Below are 23,660 nucleotides of genomic sequence, written 5' to 3'. Positions count from 1 at the left end.
TGGTTTTAAATGTTAATAGCTATTTACAGACTGTGTGGGCTCAAACGCACAAGAAGCCTGATTCTCCTTTACAATAATTCACCACGTTTACAGTCAGGTAGGCAAACTCATTCAAATATGCAATAATTAAGATCATTGTATATGATAGATTAGTGGCTTTAGAATGTGCCAGAAGCCACCAAATTTGGGCTTTTACACCCAAAATTTTCTCCCGGGGGGGGACATGCCATCTCAAACTCCCCTAGCTGGCTATTTATTCCCACTGGCTGGCTACTCCATATCATTGGAAAACCGAAAACCCTGTGTACTGTAATTTTAAATGCTAAAATTGGCTAGTATGTGTCATTTTTATCAAAGTCTGACTAGTGATGTTTCAGTTAGTGTACATGACTCATGAACAAAGGAACTGTGTAGGTCTCCCCAGTCTCATTTTGCAAATGTTGTAATATAGTAAAGAGGTGTACTATTCCCCCTGGTTTTATGAAAATCAGCAGTAATCACACACAATGAGCCATGAACAAACACAAGCCTGATCAATGGATTATTTAGGCAGATACTGATAGTTTTAAAAAATTTGATAACGATATATTGCCTGATATAATTCTTTCTCATCAAGTGCTTCTACAGTGCTGCTTTGACAGTCTCACTGCTTGACTGAATCTATTTACTGTCTAAGGTTGTGGAAGACCTTATGGCCTTTTTCATCTAACACCAGTGCCTTGGAGGGAGAGCACTCAGAGACATGTGACTCACTTATAAAGACATCAGGCACCAGGTATCAATTTCAAAGCATTTTTCTTTTTTTTTTTGTCTGTGGTAAGAATATTTAGGGTTTTGGTAAAGTGCTTTTTGACGTTTCACTTCAGATGCATAGGTGAGATGTTTTCATCGGGACAAAACCCACATGCAGTGCTTTTTCCTCACTTCACTGAAGTGCTTCATCCTTGCAACCTCCTGCCAGCAATTTTCAAGCACAACAGGAAGCCTTGTGGACACAAGTGCTGGTGTTATCAGTAACTCAGTTTTATCAGTTTCAGAGATAATAAATCTGTCAGCGATTGTATTATCTGCTATGCTGCTATGTGAGCATTTAAATGAGAAGTGCACTACTGTTTTGTTAATATGTCAAATGGCTGGTTATTCAGATAAGTCTTAACATCTTACTTTGTATTTACACATTTTCTTATGCTATTTTGTTGTCACTATTCACAACTCTATAGCGTGTGACCTTCCCTTGTTCCCTGACTCGACTGTAATGTAATATATGTCATCTGTATGGACTCCCACACAATATTTTACAGCAGATGAATTTTTGGAAACATTCCTGTCAGCTAGCAGCAGCAGCAGCATTCACAGTGACTATTTCCCCTCTAAAAATTCCTTCTGCATTGCTTAAAATATTCCCTTTGACCCGTAGTGCACTTTTTACATGTTGTGTTTTTTGATTTTGATGGCAGCAGGCGGGAAGATGTTAATATGAGACGTCACCCACTATTCAGGGAAAATTTACATGCATGCAGCAAAAAATGTATATTTACCATGTACGCTCGGCTGTCCTGAGGGTAATTCATATATTTAAGGTGGAACTGCTTTCCCTGAAAACTTGTAAAATGAAGTGCAAGAAGGTGGCATTTGTCAGGTACTGGCAGATATTTTACAGGCATTTAAATGGGACTCAGTCAAACTGAAAGTATCATCCTCACAGTGGCTATCTGGAGCTATTCTTTTACCATTTAACACTCCGATATTCACACTGGCAACAGGATATTTTGCACTATAGAGGGAGAGGCAATTTTAGACTGCAATCTTCAAAGCAGTCCCTGAGTCCCTAATTGACACTGCCCAATTACCCTGCTCTATCCAGTCACCTGATCATAACTAACAATACACACAATTGCCAATTGACACTGTGACACAGCAGGCCGAAGCAAGTGTTAAGAATATATAGATTGCTTCAGTTATATTAATGAGTGAACAGGGTTTTGGCTTGAGCTTCTAGTGTAATGCTTGGTTGACTCCAGCAGGTACAAAACCTGACTGTTAACAGCGCAGCAAGGCAGTCACTCTGAAAAGGTCTTGAGTGCTGCTTCATATAAGGTTGAATGTATTTAAGTCCCCCTTCAGAAGAAGAAACACTTTATATGATTGTTGTAGCCAACCAAACTAGTGCCTGCTTACAAAAATGTAAATGTAAATCAGAATTAAAGTTCATTTGAACAGATAAATGCAAATTAAGCATAATCTATTCAAAAGATGATACGAAATAATCCCACACGCTCAGTGATGTAAGCGGGACACAAGAGGTGAAGGAAAATCTAAAGTTGGTGCTGTTAAAGCCGATGATGACTCATTTGAATAAGCTATGCAATAAAACCTTTGCTCTGCCCTTGGAGGATGTATCTCCATTCAATCTGTGCGCCTCTTTCACGCCCATAGTAGATGAAATGTAACTTGTCATTTTGCATTGTAATTACAGTGGCTTGCCTCTAAGCCAATAATGTACTGTAATCTCAGTGATGATGCCTACTAGAGCACATCCCGGCTTTGTGTATACCTCACTGTTTAGCATCTCAAGGTGACAAATGATTGAGTTCAGCCTTGGTCCTTGGTGACTAATAATTTAAAGTTACTGCGGTAACCTGCCTACTCCCATCTGTGTTTCTGTAAATGTCTCTCAATTTCAAATAAGCTTAATTGGCATGACAGATCAGAAACCTATGTTGCCAAAGCAGTACAGAAAATTATTGACATTGACAGTGATTAGCAATAAATATACAATAATATGCAAATATCAACAATCAATCAGTTAGTGTACAATCAATCTTTCTCTCTCTCTCTCTCTCTCTGTCTCTCTCTCTCCAACAAATACACACATATTTACACACATACAACACTGCCGCAACTCCCCTGTTAATAGTTTGCAAATCTCACAAGCATCTTTCCTCATCAAATTCTTTACTCCATCCATACTGTTTTGCTGTCATGGTCTGACAACCTCAAGCTGTTCTGAGCACCTTGTTATCTTGTTACATAGTTAAATTTATGAGCTCAAAATACAATAAAATTAAGACCATGCATAATAGCTGTAGTGAATCATTTAGGTCTGTTCAACAATTTTAAATATTTCAGGGGACGTATTTGCATCTACTGTGTAGTTTTAGAGTGATAGTGTGAGACTTACATTTGTTGTCAAAATCTACATTAAAGTACGGCTGAGGTGCAAAACACAGTATTTCACATAATACAACAATAAAACACATAATTTCAGGAAACACAAAAACATTTCACAAAACACAATGTTTTGTTCCAACAATGTCCTGGTGACTCACAGAGTTGTTGTAAAATTGTTACCATTTCCTACAGAAAAAATAGTCTGCATGAAAATGGTTGATAGATGTTTTACAGACATATCTCAAAAATCTGACTATACTGTGTGTATCAGGTTTGTAATATGGATGAACTGACCCTTTAAGCTGTTTTTGTGTTACAGAAAGCATTGTCATTAGTTCTGTGCACTTTAAATGTAAATGCAGCTGTTAATCTACATTTATTTTCATAATTGTAACTTTGGAGAAGTCACAGTTCACCACAGTTGTCTGATAATTGTCTGTCAACATTATTACTATTACTGCTATTAATAATGTACTAATCAGTGCAATGTATGTCAGTGAAGTAAACAAACACACTGTTGTGGGTTACCTGTTAAAGTTTTGCATAATGATTCAGATACTATATTTATTGTATTTCATTGTTTCATTTCAATAATGAATTCTCTCAGGTTTAAAAAAAACACACACAAACCTTTTGGGGAAAAAGGTCTTGGAACAAATTAATGTTGATAAGACTGAGAGCAATTTCACCTCTGTGCCCAGTGTTAATTTAAATTACCGCAGAGCAGGCTGATGCTTTAGCACACCATGCACTGCATGTAGACAATACATACTAGCTTTGCCTCAGTTCTTAAGCACCAGAGTGCACTAAAAATAGAATACACCGTGCTGAAATCAAGGCTGAAATTGCTTTCAAATGCAAAACCACTTCCCTGGCTTGAAAAATGTCACTGCACAAATGAATGTAGGATTTAGAGGCGAACAAAGCTTGTGTTTGAAAGAAATGTTCACGGAGAAAGAAATTAAGAAAACAGATGATAGGCGTATGCTGTTGTACAGAACAGCAACACAGACGAATATATGATTAAACTGAATAAATGGTAACTTACAGGTCCGTATGTTTGGGTCGTTGTGGTGATTCAGTTAAAGTGCATTTGTTTACTCTCCTCAAGTGAATGTGAACTTGCAGTCTATAGTTACAACCGTCTGTGTGTGTGTGTATATGTGGAGGGGTTTCTTGTGCTCTAAATCTTCACATCAGCATTCACCTACAAAGCGCTTATGTGGCAGAAACGGGGCTGTGAGCGAGCCTCCGGAGTGACAGGAGGTGAATTAGAGAGTGATTAGAGGTGAATTCTAATTCACACTCCCATGTGTCTGCCTGTCATTTGTAGGACAGGGCATTTGCAAACTAACAAGAGGAGTGTCAGACAGGTTGCAGCATAGACACACACACACACACACACACCATCCCGCACATGGACACAAACACATGGTTGCGGCATGTATACACAGACAAAATCACACACACACACACACTTAAACAGAAATCCCACACAGGGCAGAAGTAGCTGGTATAGAGTAGTCATTTTTGAGATTGGCCATATGACTTTCTTTGCTTTAAGGGAAAGACTGTGAGTGACAGTAGAGGCTGAGAGAGCCATTGTCTTCCAGACAGTGTTTGACTCTGTCTCTATGCTACCAGGCATCACACAAACAGCTGCATACAAATGAAATTCGCCAGTCTGATGGTTCACGTCATTTTCTTAAAGTTTTACAGTTAATCACATATTAATCTATAGGCAGTTAGACATAGGAGCTTATAAGGGACTACATGTATTTCTAAACTCCTCCAAAATGTAGAAATCAAAGCCTTTTCTTTAAAATAAGTAGGGCACAGATTATAGATAAAGGCATCTCACTTAATGCCATCACTGATCTCTGTCTACTCGTCCACGCTTATCTGTACATGATCAGGAAAGATCATAGGAATGACATATGTTAATCATTTTTTTTTAATAAGCTGTTTCTTGGCAACTTACTCTTTTAATCTGACTGCCGATGTAATTTCCCTCTTGGCAAAAAGTTACATTATTAGTCTGACAGGCCTTGTTAGCCATTCAGTTGATATGCCTAACCACTCGATCTCAATCACTGCACTGTAAGGACATAATTGATGGACATGTTTGTTTACATGTCAATTTTTTAATATTAATGACAACCACTGATGCATGTCTTTGGCTAGTAGAGCTTGTCAATACAAGGACAATACTGTATAAGTGGTCGGGCAGTTGCAGACTCATCTAAAAGAAGGTGTTTTTGTGCCTATATGTGTGATAGATCCTCTTCTGGTAACTAAATAGCGAATGACACAATTAGAAGTAGCTTCATTATTTAGCGTTCCAATTTATAGGTGCCAAATCAATAATTAGAAGACTTTTACTGAAAATAGGGTCGAGTACTTGCAATAGTTTGCTTTCAAATCCTCCCAAAAAGGCCCATAAATATCATACAGAATCCTGCTGCCAGAGTCTGAAATGGAACCAGGACAAGAGCTCACATCACTCTTAATCTAAAGTCCTTGACTGGCTTCCAGTTGGTTTTAGGATAAATTATAAGATTTAGAGCCTCTCCTACATTATGGGCTATTGTTAGCTTATCACAGATATATCTGTATTGGCATATATTTTAGCTGATAAGTAACAAGAAATTACTGCACAGAAATGCCAAAGACATGTATGAGTTTTGTTTGTTTAATGTTTATTGGGATAGTTGTTGCCTTGGAAACTGAAAAAAGGAGCTAGAGCACAAGTTTGTAAGCTGCAAAACTGCAAAAATGCCCACTCGGCACATATCTTGGTGACAATTGTTTAATAATCAAATTTAAGGGATAATTATATAAGTTTGTTCATATTATGTGTTTATGTTAATTTTTTTGACTCTCAAATATCAGTATCAGTATTTGCCTCAAAACTCCAGTATCAGTCAGGCTCTAGTAAGTTCCCACAGCATTAATAAAAACCTATTTAATGACTAAAAGGGGAGTATGTAGTTAGCGCTTTAGTTTCAGACCTACATGAAGCTGCCTTCTGTAGTTTTGGTGTCTGCTGTTTGGTGGCTTTTAGGTTCCTGCTAACAGCTCACTTTAAGATCCTTGCTTTTACCTGGAATCTGCTATTACTTCTCATCTGCCATTTGACTTTTATTTAACTTAACTTAATTTTAATTATTTTTAAATCTTACCCTTCAAAATCGATGTTTTTTTTTTTTGTTTGTTTGTTTTTTTTGTTGTTGCTATGTAGGTGTAGTATATAAATTACATTTGAACTGATGTAGCACTGGTGGAGATATCAAATAGTTTTATTTAGTAGATATTTTGTTTGTTATCATAAAACAAAGAAAAGCAGTAAATACTTATAATTTAGATACTGGAACTAGAGAATATTAGACATTTGGGGTTGGCTGGTGTTTAGGTTGTCTGCTTTCTGTAATTGGTTCACTTAATCAGTTCGTTATCATTATTGTTGACGTTGCCATCACTGACTAAAGTATTTTTTTTTCCTAGCCATTTCATTGTGCAGCATCAACAGCTGTGTTGTGACATGATGGCTATTGCAGTTGTTTTTTATTATTTATTATTTTAACCAACCAAGAAGTGGTAAAAGCAGCACAAGTACTGTATCGGGTCAGAATTAGGATGTATTTCCTATATCTTGCTTCCATAATAGCATAAATATAAATAGGGATAATGATGATAATCGTAGCGGAAGTCTTTAAAAGTGTCGGTATTACAAAATACGATATATCTAATATATCTTTTGCACATAGGCTGTTCTACATGTTTGACTGCCATTAAATTTGTAGTGTGGAGGGCGCTCTGCATTCTTGCACATAAACACACTGGTACTATCATATAACAACACATCACTGTTTGTCCAAACTCTGACAATGTATGACTGTGCTTATAAAATACTCAGAAAACGTTGGTATTAAATTAAGCTCCTTGCAGGGTTGTCAACTACACCATCACTCTCCTGTCACCTTCAGGTCTCCGGAGACTGATGTGTGGTGAGAGGCAGCGAGGACGTTCAGACTGAGATGGCTTTCATAAAAAAGGTAAAATATGAGAGCATTAAAACACTGCACTTAATCTGTCCATTCAAATTAGCTCCATTAATCATAATTAATTCGCTACATTATATTTCCCTACTTAATTACATGTGCTACAAAGGAATAATTGCCTGGAAGGATGCATATCGTGATCCATCATCCCTCCAGAGTGGTGTAGAATTTTCTCTGGTAATTAACAAAGGTGTGCTCATCTGGGAGAGGTGTTGACAAGCATAGACGTGAGGATGAAATTAAAAGATCCTTTTAAAGAACTGAATAATTAGAAGTGTGATATTTATTAAAAATGCTTCTTTCTATGGAGGTTGACTAATTACCTGTAGGAAGTAAGTAAGCAGTAACACACATGATATATTGTGACTTTCAGAACACTAATAGAGATTTAATGAATATATTAATATGTTAGTTACCCATCCGTCATGCATCTGTAACAGGATATGTCTATTTTCAAAGGGCACCACTGTCAGGTTGGTACATTTTGCTCAGTGATGTTGTTGGGAATGTAAACAGGACAATATTGTTCTGTGGCACCACAGGAGAGGATTGATAGGTGGGAAATGAACTATTCAGCAGTACTGTGTTGACAGTCATTTTTGCTAAAGTTTACAGTGAAAACACGGAGGGTCTAGAGAAAATGGAGACAGGGGAAAGCTCATAGGGATCAAAGTAAATCAAAACAGACGAGTTGTTGTTTTTGGATTAGAATTATTGTTGTGATTATTGTGTGTGTTGGTTAGAACTCTGACTTTTAAAAATATCAAGTTTGACTGAATATGAACTGACTCATAATTGGTCCACATTAAGGCACCCAAACATGCTCCATGAAAGTACCAGTGAAAAGGCAGCCCAGTGAACATCCTCATTGTACAGAGGTGCCTTAGTTTTATCCACAATTGTTCCGTCTGTTCTGACGAATGTGATGTCCTACTTTGATGTCATGATTATTCGTTCAGCACGGCTTGCTAGTTGTCTCCATTTTGCGTTAATGAAAAGAACTAAAGTCTAGTTTACTGAGGACAACAGAGAACGTAATAGATCCATGTTTTTTAGATTTTAAAAATTTCCTCCGTTAGAATACAAGGCCCAGTACAATAGCCTGCCTGAGGATTGGAGGTTAGCTAGCTCTGTGTCCGCATTTAAATCCCATTTTGATTATGCTTATGCTTGCTTGTTTTTTATGTTATTGCTTTCACCTGTGCAACACCTTGTGACCTTGTTAGGAAAGGTGCTATATAAATAAACGGGGGATCATCCAAGCATCATATGAACTGTTTAAATGGGATTTTCCTCGTCATAAATATATTTCCCATTTTCCAGGTGCAGAAATTCAAGTCAAGTCTTTTTTATTTGTATCACTCAAAAACATAAATTTGTCTCTGAGTTCTGTGTTAAAATTAACATCTCTGCAACATACAAGCATAATGTGAATTTTAACTTTTTGGCTTGTGGGTACAGTCTAATTGCACATTTCAATTGAAATTAGTAACTTGTTTCAAACATGTATTCATCATGGACTTGGCACTCACAATATGTTAGAGCCCCTGGTGGTCTGATAATGAGCCCTGCATGTCTGCTTGATCATCCCGGCATGCTATCTATGGGTGTCAATATGTAATATAAACACATTTTGTTGAGTTATTCATTTTAAAATGCTTTTAAAAAGGTTTGTGACAAAGTGTTAAAGAGCTGGAGAGTTAAAGGTAAATCTCAACCATGAATAGCTCTTTAAAAGGTTGATTATGCAAAAAGCCAAAGTGATGTGTCCAGAAAAAAGGTTTCTCATGCCCATAAATTTCACGGTCAGCTATACTGATATGAAACCATCAATCTTCTCCCACCTTAATCACCCATCAATTTAGCTGCTGCACTTGTTTTGAAATGAAAGGGACAATGTCAGAGTCCTGTACACAGAGTTCTCCATCAAATAGCCAACTCAAAATGATAAATCAATTTATTTATTGCTCTTTATTAACCTTTTGACGCTTGATTAATATTCTCATCAATAACAATAAAACGTGTCCTTGCGTTGCTTGAGACAAAGCACATTGAACCTTTGTAGGCAAGGAAACCAAATCCATACAAATGCTTTAGGAAAGGGTTATTGTAAAAAGTTGTAGGTGTGTCCATCAACCCATTATCCAAGCAATTACACCATCATCTTCAAGATATTGTTTTTCTTTTTTCTCTTTTTTTAACTAAAGTCCTTGTAACTAACTCCATGGCCTGAGGAGTAGTCTGTCATGGTATCAAGCAGTCACATCAGATATTTTCACTTTCCAACAACAGAGTGACCAGACATGCTGATTAAATCAGGACAGTCATAATTTATATGCATTTATTCTGGCATTCAGACCAGGAAGGTCTTTGTCCCAATAATTAGACTTAATGTGCATTTTAATTTTTTAGGGGGTGGATGATATTTGTGTGTGTGTGTGTGTGTGTGTGTGTGTGTGTGTGTGTGTGTGTGTGTGTGTGTGTGTGTGTGTGTGTGTGTGTGTGTGTGTGTGGTCTGTTTTTGTTCTTGGCTACTTTTGGGGACAAATTTCAGACCTAGGACCAGTCAACTGGGGACAGCTTGTACAATTGGGGACAAAAGCCGTGTCCCCAATTGGGAAAAGTTGATTTTTGAGTCAGTGGTTAAGGTTAGGGTTAGGGTAAGGCAAGTAGTGGTGATAGTTAGGGTTAGGGTACGTCTCCAGGAAATTAATGCAAGTCTATGTAATGTCCCCAAAAGTGACCATGGTCTGATGTGTGTGTGTGTGTTTGTGTACTAGCAAAATTGGGTGATAACTATGTAAATGCAATGCTGTCTCATCCTTTTGAAAAGGATGTACAGGCTGAGTTGCAGAAATAAAGAGCTATTAAAGCCATAAGGCTACTATACAAAACATCGTCCGAGCACTAATATTATGTTAGGTATACAAGAAAAATAACAAAAACTCACCATTCGCTGTTATGTTATTAAACTAAAGGTGTAATATAATATAGAATAAAGAAAGAAATGATGGTAAAATTTGGGCCTCATGTAGGGCTATATATTATATATTGAATTTAATTTTTTTTCATTTTTGTATTTGAACAGCGTGCAGTGTTTCCCCTAGGGTGACTGCTTTGGAGTGGCGGGGGGGGGGGGGGGGTCATATGTGGGTTGCACATGAAAAACTCAAGAAAGAGACTCAGCCATCTCTCCGTTCTCTGTTAAAGAGCAGCTGAGATTGACACTAAAATGAGAATTGCTGGTCCACCTTAAAAGTCAGTCCACCTTAAGTGAGCCTGATCAAGTTAAGCTAACACGTTGCTAACTTCGGGGCTAATCCCCTTTGATAGGTGAGTATTTTCTTTGTCTTGAGGAGCTGCTGCATTAAGTAACTGACACACAGCCTGTATTGTATATTTACTGCCAGATTGACAACTTACTGCTAAACTTTTCCTGCTCCACTCGCGTTCACATCATGTTTCTGCCGCTCGCCCTCTGCGCTCACGCAACTACACACATAGGGACAAAAAAATAAATGTTTACTTATATGTTACTAAAACAACAACGTAAATTAAGTTAATGAAAGATTAATAACTGGAAGACATCATTGGTATGGAACATCAGAAGGTCCCGGATAAGTCCGTTAAGCCCATTATCTTCCAATGGGGGAAAAAAAAGGTCAGGATTTTTTGAGTGTAGGGAAATGAAGGCAGCATACTCTAGGCACATAATGGAAAGTCATGTGTGCTGTGTCAATTTACTTCACTGGTTAATTCATGAGATTAAAGTCAAATAAAACAGATCGTGTTTACATTTTTAGCAATGGGGCAGCCCTTACCACCTCCACTAACCGTTTTCCTGTGGGTCAACCTGAATTATAGTCTACCGCAAAGGAATACACAAACATATGTATATGTATAAATTCTGGCCTGGCCTATGGACTAATACTTTGAGAGTAAGTTCACCCAAATACTAATTACAATAATGGAAATGCCTAGCAATGAATAATGTAGTTTTTGCCTTTAAGCATTCATGAGATACTGTTAATTCCTGTACAGTACAGTGTACAATTAATTATTATTAGATGCAAGAATTCATGCATTCATTTATACCAGTCCATGTGCTTTTTTTCCATAGAGTGTTACCAAACCATCACACTTTATAGTTACAGTAAATATGATGATGCATGTTGTAACAGAAACACATTCATACAGATTAGTACACAACTCTGTTTTACCTTTGTTTTGAAAGCTTTGGAAAGCATTAGCAATTGTGTATTGACAGCATTTCATCTGGAAGGACCTTACTGCATAAAGAGGGCTACAGCAGAATTTCTGCTAGTGGCCCTGATGTTTTCACATACAGCATACGTGAGCTCACAGTTTATTTGGCGTCGAGCATCAGTGACGTCCCCTCTCTGTCTTTGTGCACATTCTAAAAATGGAAAGAGATCCTCTCAGCTCAGTTTCCCCTCTATGTGACTAATAACTTTAATCAAGCCAATAACTTAATGCTTTGATGAACCTTAGAGCACAGAGCAATTACTATCTGCTGAGGTGGCTTGTTTTATAACTGAGGTGAGAACAGCAATTCCAGTCACCCAACTAGCTGCCATCAATCAGCAGAGGTGAAATGTTTGAGCTTCCCCTGTGAAACTGCATGATGACAGTTAAATGAAGGCCAAGATGATGATGGCTATGTGTAATTGAATTTCTCCTTCAGACTAGTCCAGCATTGAGTCATGGACTAAGAAGTGCTACTGCTCACATTTTCATATTTAATTGAGTGAAATTGCAGACAAGCACATAGTTGATTATGTTTGTACTGTATATCATCTGTTGTTTTTTTCCATTATTTCTATTAGGATGAACATTAAAGAGTAACTCCACCCAGTCAAAAACAAACAATCTGGCTTGACCTGCTGAATAGTGGTCTCAGATGCTTTTTCCAGTGTGTTCAGCAGTGGTGTAGTGTGGCACTGTTGCTCTATTTACAACTGGCATTAACGTGATCTGTATCTTAATACCTTACCTAGAAAAGGAAATGTTAATGCAAGGTGTAAATCCGCACAGTACGCATTGTGATCGGACCACATCTGGAGGTGATCTGGCTCGCATTGTGATCTGATTTCAGCCTTGTGTAAATGCAATCAATACAGCATGACCGTATTCCTAAGAAAAACATTTGCCCAGCATATTGAACTCTGCTTCTTCCTGCTAGCTTAAAGGTCCAGTGTGTAGGATGCAGTGCCATCTAGTGGTGAGGTTGCAGATTGCAACCAACTGAAACCCCCCCCCCTCCTTCTCCTTCCAAGCTTGTAGGAGAACCTATGTGGCCTCGAAGCCCACAAAAACCCAAAAGGCCTTCTCCAGAGCCAGTGTTTGGTTTGTTCGTTCGGGGCTACTGTAGAAACATGGCAATACAACATGGCAGGCTCAGTAGAAGCAGACCCGCTCACTATGTAGATACAAAGGGCTCATTCTAAGGTAACGAAAACACTATTCTTATTTTCAGGTGATTATACACTAATTAAAACATACTTATGAATATTAGATGCCATTTCTGCCAATGCCATTCTGCTAGATGCCCCTAAATTCTGCCCTAAATTCACTCACCTTTAAGCAAGCCTGCCAAAAGCTACATGAAGCATTAACTAGCAAGTCTTTTCTCACTACAAGTGATTTAAAAAAATTAATAATGACTGTCCGTGGCATTTCTTCCCCTTACTTGGGTCTGACAAGTCTGCCAGCCCTGCCTAACTAATTTGAATTTTGAGATACAATTATAATGCCGGCAGAATCAAGATAACTTGAACATTTATTAATACCAGGTATAAATGCAAATGTCTGTAGATCAGATGTCACTACCTAGAAATATGTCATCAGAGATTTAAGAGACTTTCAACCCATCGAGGCTAGTAGAGCTATGTTTTTCCTTCTTCAAAAAGCTACTGTAGTTAAATCATTAGCATTGATTCAGTCCATCAAGTGTTAAAGTGCTAAAGTAAGCACTATTTGTGTGTAAGAGGACCTACCTTAGTAAAAGTCAAATTTGTTCTCAATGCAAATAGTTTGCTCTTGTGTTCATTTCTTAACATTTTCATCTTGACAGTAATACCAAAAATGTTTGCTCATACCTCTTCGTTAGAGAGAAGACTCTACCTTTCTCTCTTACAATGATCATGCCTGACCTCCCCGCTCCATCCTGAGCCTTGCTACCACCTCATCTCTTTCATCCCTTCTCCCTCAGCTCACAGGCCAGTAATAATTTTTCCCCTGCAATTAATTCCTCAACTGACCCCCCTCCCCCCTTCTTCCTCCCACCTCTCATCACTATGGCCCTGTCTCCTCCGGCTCAGAGACCTGATGAAATGGAAACTGTTTCCAACAATTATTTTTCTTCCTCTTTGGTTGTTCTCTCTGCTCTACTCCCCTCTCCTTCCCTCCTGCAGACCTCAACAATTAATGGAGCTCTTCATCAAGCTTGTGAAAAGCTCCTCACCATGACAAATTATGACACTTTTGGAGGTAAGCATATTATCAAAACCCAATGTTTGTTTACATAAAAATACAGTGTGCATAATTTGAAAGCAGTGAAGGTTTCTCCAGGTTTGCAGAATACAGATTTAATTTGAATTTTGCCAACTCATCTTTCTATGCTGCTGTGATAAAACATGACATGTCTTCCCTACAGAGCTATTGAGTGCGGCCATGTCGGAACTCTATAACTGTGCAATGTGGAAATTAATTTCAAGTGCACTGCTGTTGCAAAAAATAATTATTCTTTTTATGGAAACTTGTCATTTTTAAACAACGCATGCAGATATAGACTAATTTCAAACACTGGTTTTACGAATTGGATATCAACTTGGTGGTCCTCAACTGCCAGACAGCTTGGAGTGCTTGGCTTTTTCTCTTTGCCCTTTGCCCTTTTCCTTTTTCTATTTCTTTTATCTTCACCTTTACCTTCCAAACTTTCTGACCCTCTTGCCTGTAGTGACTGTCATCAAAGGTACCCAGTGGAGTTTCTGTCCTTTAGTAGTGCCATGGAGCACATTCCTACAAACAGATTCACACCATTCCAATGATCTACTGGTTGCTGTAATGTGCCAAGAAACACAGCAATGCACCAACAAAGACATAGAAAAAGAACACTACATAGATGTAAATGTGTAGTCTTCTAGGCTGTGGTGTAGATCTCCGACTTTGCAAAGATTGTAGGAGAACTGGTGCTGGTGTCTTCTCCCCTTTCATTCGATAGCGAGAAAGCACCCCGGGATGTGCAGCAAGAACAGTTTGACATCCAATGCGACCCTGCTGTCAAACAAAAGTTCACTACTTCCACACTAGACAACTTCTACAGCTCACTGAAGGAAACACAGTTTCCAAACCTGCGCAGGCATGCACAGAGGATGCTTTTTTTTTGGCTCCTTATGTGTGTGAACAAACTTTTTCTGTGATGAACTAAAACAAGTCACATTACAGATCATGGCTGATGTATAAACATCTGTCGTTTGTGCTGCGTATTTCAACATTAGACATGACACCAGACTTTGATGGTCTTGCAAAGAGAGGTGACCGTCTCAATTGTTCCCATTAGGCTACATTACACACTGTCATTCATAAATATCTCAAAGTTATAATTCATTCTCATAGGTTAGTTACAGTTACACCAGTAAAACAGAACAGAAAATGAATTAATGTATTCATGTATAGGACAATGTTTTTGTTAATAAATAGTAAATATTAGCCTAATCTTTTCTTCATTCTGTGACGCAGGTCTGTACTGCAATGGTATTAAAGCTCGAGTTGGCTACACAAGTAAAAACAGCCTCACACACTTTCAAGCAATGTGTGAAACTTAGTGGCTCATCAACTCAGAAATGTAATCAAAGTGACAAAAGGTGTTTTTCTGGTCTGCTCCTTCTTTCTTTTCGGAAAATTTGCCCTTAGAATAACTTTGCTGTGAAATTTAACATTACCTCAAGAGTTCGGTTTTGACATGATCTCCGTAAAACACAAATAAGGGATACAGTTCTAAATGCTATAATTACTTGGGCTGGGACTGGGCAATTATGCACCTGTACCTTCATTCTCTTTGGCTCAAGAATCTGAATGTTATCTGTAAGGTTTCATATAAATGATCGATAATTCATTTATTGACAATCCAATATATTATATTATTAGATCAGTTATGGTTATATGTGTTTAAGCAGACAGTAGGAGTGTAATGTTGAATAGTTTAGGTAATGTTGCTATCAATTTAGTAAACATTTCTTCTAAACCTGCAGGCATTTAACATTACAGGCATTATTTGTTGTTTTGGGCACCACATATAGGTCTTGACATTAAAGCTTATCATTCAGACATTCATTTGCCATGTGGACTGGGCACTATAGATAAAACATGCACTGTTACACTGTTACTGGAAGTTACGGGTGACAAAGTCCATCATATAACCAATAGGGTGGGAATCACAGATAAACTCATGATACGATGCTATCACAGTATTCTTCCCATGATAACGATATATCACAACAAAGGCGATTATGCGATACATGGATATATCACAAAGAAATAATTAAGCTATATCACAATATTTGTAACTGAAGAAGAAAGAAAAACATATTTAAAAGAGCAAGAAATAGTCAGATAATGTACAGTGTTTATTAACAGTGCATAAATGCCACCAAGTATAAAAATGGGCACACTGCTAAATGTAGCTTCGGTTTGTATAAACATCAGCACACTGACTAACTATCGCCTCAGTTTGTGCCTCTCACAGAGCTGCTGGTAGTGTTAGCAAGTCTCATAAGAGATGGCAGAGAGGTGATGTTGTGCTAATAACCCAAAGATTTATTCCTTTTCTGTAGCAGTAAAGACAACACGCACCCCGCTGATAACTAACTGTGCTTTATTCAGAGCTGTACAAGATATTCAGGGCTGATGAGTGACGACGGTGACGTTTCTTTATACATTTGTGCCAGTGCGTCCCAAGTGGAAGTATTGCAATTTGTTGCAATATTGATAATTTGTCCCACCCCTAATAACCAACAACATCCTACTGACATGTAGTTATTATAAAAAAGTATTTTGACAAAAACTGAGCTTCAGCAGCATATCGAAATGTATATTACTTTTCTTCACAAAAGTGCGTGCATACACACACACTCATACTAATACAATATACACACAAGGCCAACATCACCATCAGACTGCTTAATTACATGGTTCAACACTTATTCATGTTGATATAGTAGAAATTAAGACATTTACACTGGGATACACATACTGCAGAACCTTTGATTCTTTGTTTTCTTGGTCTAATTTTGAACTGACTTTAGTAACAACTCACTCAGACACAAACACAACAAAATTAATGATGAATAAGACTACAGTGGCATGTTTCTGCTATGCTATTTTACATATTTTTCATAATAAAGAATAGGTGAAAAATCATTTGAAAGTCTGAGTCTAAAGAGCCTCGTATTCAATGCCGCAATAAGGTGGAGAGCTTCATGGAGAGAGTGGCAGGCTTTTTGTGATAGACTGTTGTGCCTTAAGTGACTGTGTAGGTAGAAGCTAGACTGTAGCAGGGACAAAAAAAATAATTTCCATATAAATAGGTAAGTTCTTAAGGCATGAATTGAGCAGGTGAGTTGATAAGTGTCATCAAATTTAAGCTTGTTCTACTTGAAGGTACTCACTGTAAAACATCATAATTAAACAGGATAGCGAACACAACCTGCTTCATTTTCTGTTCAGTATAATGTGTTAGTGATAGAAAAACATGAAATTCCATAATTTTAATCCATCTTCTCCAGTTTGATGACTCAAGTGTGTTTGTAGGAAGTCCCGGTATTTTCCTTAAAATAGAGAATTTCAACAGCGACTCTAGCACATGCTAAATGAATGCTGAACAGAAAAGCAGAAACAGCATCATAGAGCCAGAATTAAGAACATTAGCTACATTAGATACACCAGTAAATAAAATTATGTCATGCATCAGAGTGTTTGAGTTAGTTAATATTACTTGGGCAACATTTACAGGAATGCTATTGGTCATATTCTAATTAAGGGTGTGTTGGCTATTGGCTTGTTGTAGGTGATTTGAACAGTTTTTATGAATAAGCCAAGTAATAGTTTTTCCCCACCAAATGTCTTTCACCCACACGTATTATATTTGCCTGTAATATATAGAGTATATAAGGTGCAAATTTCCGTGGCATACTGAATACATCACACTGTCTTCATTGTGCATAAGAACACGGGTGAGTTGTCACCAATTATGTGTAGATTACAAGGTTTCCTGCTGCCTTTAGGAGAGGCATGTACTGATTGAAAAGCCTACCTGGCTTTGCTGAGGATTCCACCTAATTGAATGCATGGATGGCTGGAGAAATGGATAGAGATTCGGGGCATACTAAGTATGCCTAAGCTCATGAAAATTACAAATGTATCCTATGGAATCCCAAGCAAATTATTTTCCAAGTGTGATTAATGGTGTCTGTCAAACACACACACTCACACACACAAAAGAAAAATCAATTTCTGGCCACAGGGCAAATGCTCTACACAAAAGAAAGTGGAAGGTTAATACACTGAAATTATTCTTTTACTGGACTCCATATTTAACATTAGCATACAACTTTCTTTGGTCTTATACACCAACAGCAACAACTCCTACTACTACTAGTGATAATGACAATAATAAACAGTTATCTTTGCAGTATTTTCGAGAATATGAAAATGGCTGAAGGATTATTCATATTTTTTATCAAAATTGTGATTTGAAAGGGCACTTTCATATAGAAAACCCCACCATTTTAATGATAACTTCCATAATTACCACTGTCTTAAAGGCTGTTGCAAGTGAAACTTTAAGCCAGCAACTATTGATTTGACCACCTATAAAGACAACTGTTGCCAGCAGATTTACTCAGCTTTAGTTAATTAATGTCAGTTTTGTGAATTGGTGAAAGAGCAAAAAAGAAACCACTCTGACACCAGTCTAAAGATGAAGAAACACCACTGTGTATCATTTTTGATTTTTGAAAAAAAAAAAAAAAAAAAAAATTTGAGCTGTGTATTTTTGCCTCCATAAAATACCAACAGAGTAGCAAATCTTCGTGTACATAAATGATCTAGGTGATTGTCTCAAGTCAAATTCTGAACCGTCTGCAGGTTCCTTGGCAGTCAGTGTAAGTCAAGTGCAAATTACATGCAGATAGTGAACTGAGTTGTTGAAATCTCCCAGTGCAACTTGAAAGAATCACATCACTGCTTTAAAAGTTCTGATTTGAGACCTACAGGATTCAGGGCTGTGAAGCAACTCATCTTGTCATTATTACCTTAACCAGCCAACTATGTAGCTGTAATCACCACTTTTGAATGTTATGATTACATTTGAATATTTGAGTAATAATATAATAATATCTTAAGGTAATATCCTAACATATGTGAGCTAAATTGGTCAATCTGTCAATAGAAAACTAAATCTTGTTAGAAGTTGACTATTATCCAACTGAATGTTAAAAAAATAGCCTCGTAAGGATTTCAACAAGAAGCTGCATCACTTTAAACCAGAAGTAAGTTTGTGATAGCGCTTGGGACAAACAAATGTTTACTATTATGTACAGCTTTTGAGTTTAATCTGTAGAAGAAAAATCAGTATTATAGAATGCAAGCAACAATGTTGGTTAGAAAAATTGTCCTCAAATTGCTCGGCCCTACCTATAAGAAAGGACAGCTTTTCATGGACAGATTTTTGCCCATGCCAAAGTTAATTGAGGTCAGGTAGTTTTTAAAGTCCCTTTGAAAGTATGCTGGTCCAATTGCACTTTTTGGTGAATAAAAGGTTACATAATTTATATTTCAAAACATGCATATCTCAAGTTTGAGAGGAAGGATTCTTTGATCAATTTGAGCAAGTGGATGTCTATGGACCTGATTAAGCAAATCATAAGAAGACACCTTGTCCTCACCTTTTGTCAGACTCAGTGTTCCCTTGACTCCATTGTCCAATTAATGACTGATGCATTATCCTCTATTTGCTTGCTGATGCTGATGTGCTGTCACTTCTAACTGGGTCTGTCTGAGCTGTCAAAGCAGGGATTTATTTATTTGTCTCCTGCTCCAGACGTGAAGTCCCCAGACTCTCAGACAGTGAGACCTTTCTTTCTTTCTTTCTTTTTCTTTCTTTCTTTCCTTCAACCAATGTTATTGCCCCACAAGAGCCAGTTTTGCCAAATTGGAAATTCACTTGAGTTACTACAGTGTATCAGCGAAGGCACATCTTGTACTTTACAGAAAATGGATGGCCGAAGCAGTAAAAGGCAGACCAAGGGAAATGTTAAATTGGTTGTTATTGATTTGTAAAAACAAATTTCTGCAACATTTCATTGAAACGGTTCTTCTAGACAGTTCTTCTGTCTCTGATGCACTATATTATCCACCACAAAACAACCCATCTGAATGTTAAAATTCTGTGTTTGTAAAGAACTAAGCAGAGATGCTCATGGAAGAATTCATTTACAAGCAAGATATTTACTGTAGCTGGTGTTCTTTAGCAGAAATAACTATGGGGGTTCAAAGTCTTTCTCAAGGATAGTCTGACAGCACAAGTGACCGTGGTTTTGACTTTTTACCTTATCCATTATAGGACTGTCACTCTAAATACTGGGACAACATGCAGTTGATTAAATGACACTTGAAACAACTACTCAGAGTTGTGTATAGATTCGTTATCTTGTTGCTACTTTTTTTTACATGTCTCAGATTAGACTATGATGGTCTGTGCTTTACTACAGTCACCTTCGTCTTCCTTTAGTGTTCAGAGGAAATCATTCAGCTAACAAATACATGACTTAGGAGATGTTTAGTAGATATATTTTAATATACTTGTGTCCCTGGAGTAATTTCCTATTCAATATTTTAATATGACTTTTATAAAAAAGATGAGTGCTCAGTCTCAGTCAAGCCTTACAGCCTTACAAGCTTGACTGAGCGCTGACTCTAAGTGGTCTATAAAGGTGGTAAGAGTGGTCTTGTATTCTTTTTTAGTATTCATTAATTCTTTTTGGAAACATGAAACGGTTACAATACTTTGTCAAACATTACCTCTTGCAAATATTAGGCAATCATTATTAGGTTCTCATGCTGCCAAAGCCACAACCAAGACATTTTCATCAAATGACCCTTGTGTGAAACTGCTTCATGGATTTTGGCAGACACCTAAGCTACCTCCCATTTAATTACCACTTGCACAGTTAATATTTGAAGCAGTTTAGCTGTAATTGGAAATGTCACTCCATGTATCCCATGTAAATGGCTACAATAATACTTACTGAAAGCATCCACATAAGCACAGTACTCATAGGCAGCACATGACTACACAATATGATCAGATTCTTTCAAACCAGATGAATCGTGAATTAACTGGACATGTCCAATGAAAAAACTCAGCAGTTATCCCATCAAGAGAAAATGTACCCATGTTGCACTACAACTACTATGTTTTGTACATGATGAAGACAGTCAACTGATTTCTGGGGCAGTCCGGTGAATATTGAGTTAGAGTAATCTAATAGGCTGGAGACAAAGGCATGAATAAGAGTTTGTGCATCCTGGAATGAAGGGAATGATCTAATCTTGGCAATGCTCCATGTTGACAGATGGCTAACTTTATGTTCCTAAAATGTTTAGTGAAATTGAAATCAAAGTCCAGATCAAAGATGTCTAGCCTTTTCGGCATGTAACCCTAATGGGGATAGAGTCTGCCAAAATGTGCCCTATCTATCTATATCTTTATCTATATATAAATGTAAAATCAAAATGTTACAAAATATATATTTTTTTTTTAACATTTTGATGATTTATAAAGGATGTTATACACATTCCGTATTGTCCCACTATGCCCTCTATTCTGTCATAGATCTGTGAAGCACATTTAAAGTTGGCATTTTCATTGCCTTGATGATGCCACTGCAAAAACTCTCAGTTGGATTGTGCATCAAATGATTTCAAGACAGCCAGTGCCAGAAGCTGCTCCTTAACTGTTCACTCTGACAGATATATTACACAAACCAGCAGTCGTTGTGAGTGTCCATCTCTTGCCTCAGTGGCTATTGTGTTGAGTGATTTGCTTCATTTCGGAGATAATGACATTTGTAATTTGTTGTGTGCAGCATTCTGTCATATAATTCTGGGATGATGGCATATAGTAAGTGGTATGAGATGGAGGTTGATACTTTGCAGAAAGAGGTCACACTGATTGAAAAGGGTCAACTTTTGTTTTTGCCCGTCTGTTTCTTCATAGCCTTACTAATACATAATAATTCAGTTCGTTCAGTTATTTCATGTGTCTTTGTAGATGCTATCTTCTCCATGAGAGGCACTGGTGTAGTAACTTCCAAGTAGTGTTGCCATGCAACGCTATCTATTGTATGTGAGTGTAGTTTTGTCATGCTTAAAATGACAAAACTAGTTCTTTCTTTCACTGTTTAAAATGAGTTTGACACAAGCATCAGTCCTCTTTGTTCCCCAAAAGAGAAAAGCTGCAATTTGTAAAATAACATTTCATTACAATCATTTGGTAGATGTTTTTATCCAAAGAGTTTATTTAGCATACACATTGGGAACACTTTGGGGGTTCAGTGTTCAGTCTTAGGGACACTTTGACATGTAAGACAGGAGGAGCTGGGATCAAACCACCTGAGCTATAGCCGACCTTTCACAAAATATGTAGACATGGTGTTTCTAGTCGATAAAACTGAAATCAAAGTACTCTTGAGTTCCAAAGTTTATACTTGACCTTGGAAATGGAATGCAACAAAACTGTCAGCTCAAGATCTGTTTAGTAGCTGTTCTGGTGTTGTGCACAAACGCTGGTCAGTGGTCAACTCAACAGTGAAGAGTGTACAGGAGCCTTGATGTCTTATGCTGAGAATATTTATCAGCACATTCTGGTTTGAATGTCTGATTATGCCCATGAATCTACGCATTCACCTATCTGTGTTGTCTAGGGAGTCTCGGGCCATCTCCCTGACCTTGGTTACCGGGACAACCCCGGTTCACTCTTTATCAGAGTGGCTCCTGCTTTCCCCAAACATCCAAACAGTTAGAGGAGAGAATGTCTCCTTCTGCTTAAGAATTGTAGAATGACCTCAAGGCCCATGCTAGACCTAGAGTAACCCTTATAACCCCCTATGATCATCTGGAGCTTTCACTCATATAAGATGACCTTCATCAGCAGACAAAGCTTGCCCAGTAGTCATGGGAATGTAGGTGTTTAAATTTCCCTTCAAAAAAAAGAAAAAAATTTTGCTCAGAGGAGAATAGCTGGTCCTTAACCCCTTAACATCCACCCTTTTTATAGAATTTTCGCCTATTTGGTATACCCAAATAGAAAAGCTTATAACAGAAGAACTGTAAGGCCATGATGTATTAGGCTTCATTTGACAAGTGACATCTTCTAGTTTCTGGAAATGTGCTTGTTTAGCATGTGGCTAAAACACAAACAGTACTACATCAGTTCAAACAAGGCTCAAAAAAGTGTTTTTGGTCCTCGTCTATAAGTCATATTTGAATAAGAATAATTAGGACACACTTTATGCCAGAACTATGCAGAACACCACATACCTTGTACATCTTGTCAACCTGTATAAAATTCCAGACCTCTAGGCCTAACCTTATGGGAGCTAGGAAGTTTTATTTTGTGGTGTCACTGGTGTCCCCGAACCTCTCCAATCATCTCCAATTGGCCAAATTGTGACAATTGCTTTGACTCATTACTGTGTGATGCTACCACTTACAACTGGCTTAAGCGGGTCGCCGGTGACCCGGTGGATGTTAAAAGGTTAAAGGAGTCCACCTTAAGTGAGACTGGGCCAAAGTTGTTGCTAGCTTCGGGACTAACACCCTTCACTTCAGCTTGGGTCTTGAGAAGTTGTGGCTATTTGTAGCGGACAAATAGCCTCGACTGTACACACACTAACTTCATACTCTGTGCTCTGGTCACTGTAGCCTCACCGTCACACACACACGCTCTCTCCCTCTCTTTATCTCTTGACCACACACTAGCTACGCACTGAGCTATTTGTTAAGGGGGCTGTGCTACTTGTAAATATGTTTTAGTCTAGTAAACATCTTCTAATACATTTTTTTAAAAATTCCCCGATACTTAGGCCCGGCGAGGGGTCAACTCAGGCTTGGCAGGTCACTGCCCTTTCAATACACTGGCAGAAACTCTGTTATGGACTTTTTCCAAGACCGAGTTTCAGAGTTCATTCTTGGAAAGGGTAGTGGACAAATGAAGCAATCTAACCACAAGGTTAATTTAGTAGATGTTCTGCATCTGTTAATCATACTGGAGCACAGATGGAATATCAGCAGACGACAACTGGGCAAACTCCATCTGCTGATGCAGATTGTGGGATAGGATTGAAA

The 23,660-nt window shown here is 37.8% G+C and overlaps 1 long non-coding RNA gene across 8 annotated transcripts in view; it reads left to right on the top strand.

Annotated features, from left to right (window-relative positions):
* Nucleotides 1–23,660, top strand: part of LOC122979465 — a 259,931-nt gene that overhangs the window by 112,914 nt on the left and 123,357 nt on the right. For 7 of the 8 annotated variants that reach the window (XR_006402863.1, XR_006402861.1, XR_006402864.1 and 4 more), the window contains one exon: nucleotides 7,158–7,226. This is a non-coding gene — a long non-coding RNA (uncharacterized LOC122979465). Of the gene's footprint in view, nucleotides 1–676; nucleotides 776–7,157; nucleotides 7,227–23,660 lie in introns of all 8 variants that reach the window. The other variant, XR_006402867.1, reaches the window with a different exon arrangement.

Source organism: Thunnus albacares, chromosome 3 (assembly GCF_914725855.1).
Source record: "Thunnus albacares chromosome 3, fThuAlb1.1, whole genome shotgun sequence".
Classification (NCBI taxonomy): Eukaryota; Metazoa; Chordata; class Actinopteri; order Scombriformes; family Scombridae; genus Thunnus; species Thunnus albacares.
This window is presented reverse-complemented; position numbering and strand designations above follow the sequence as displayed.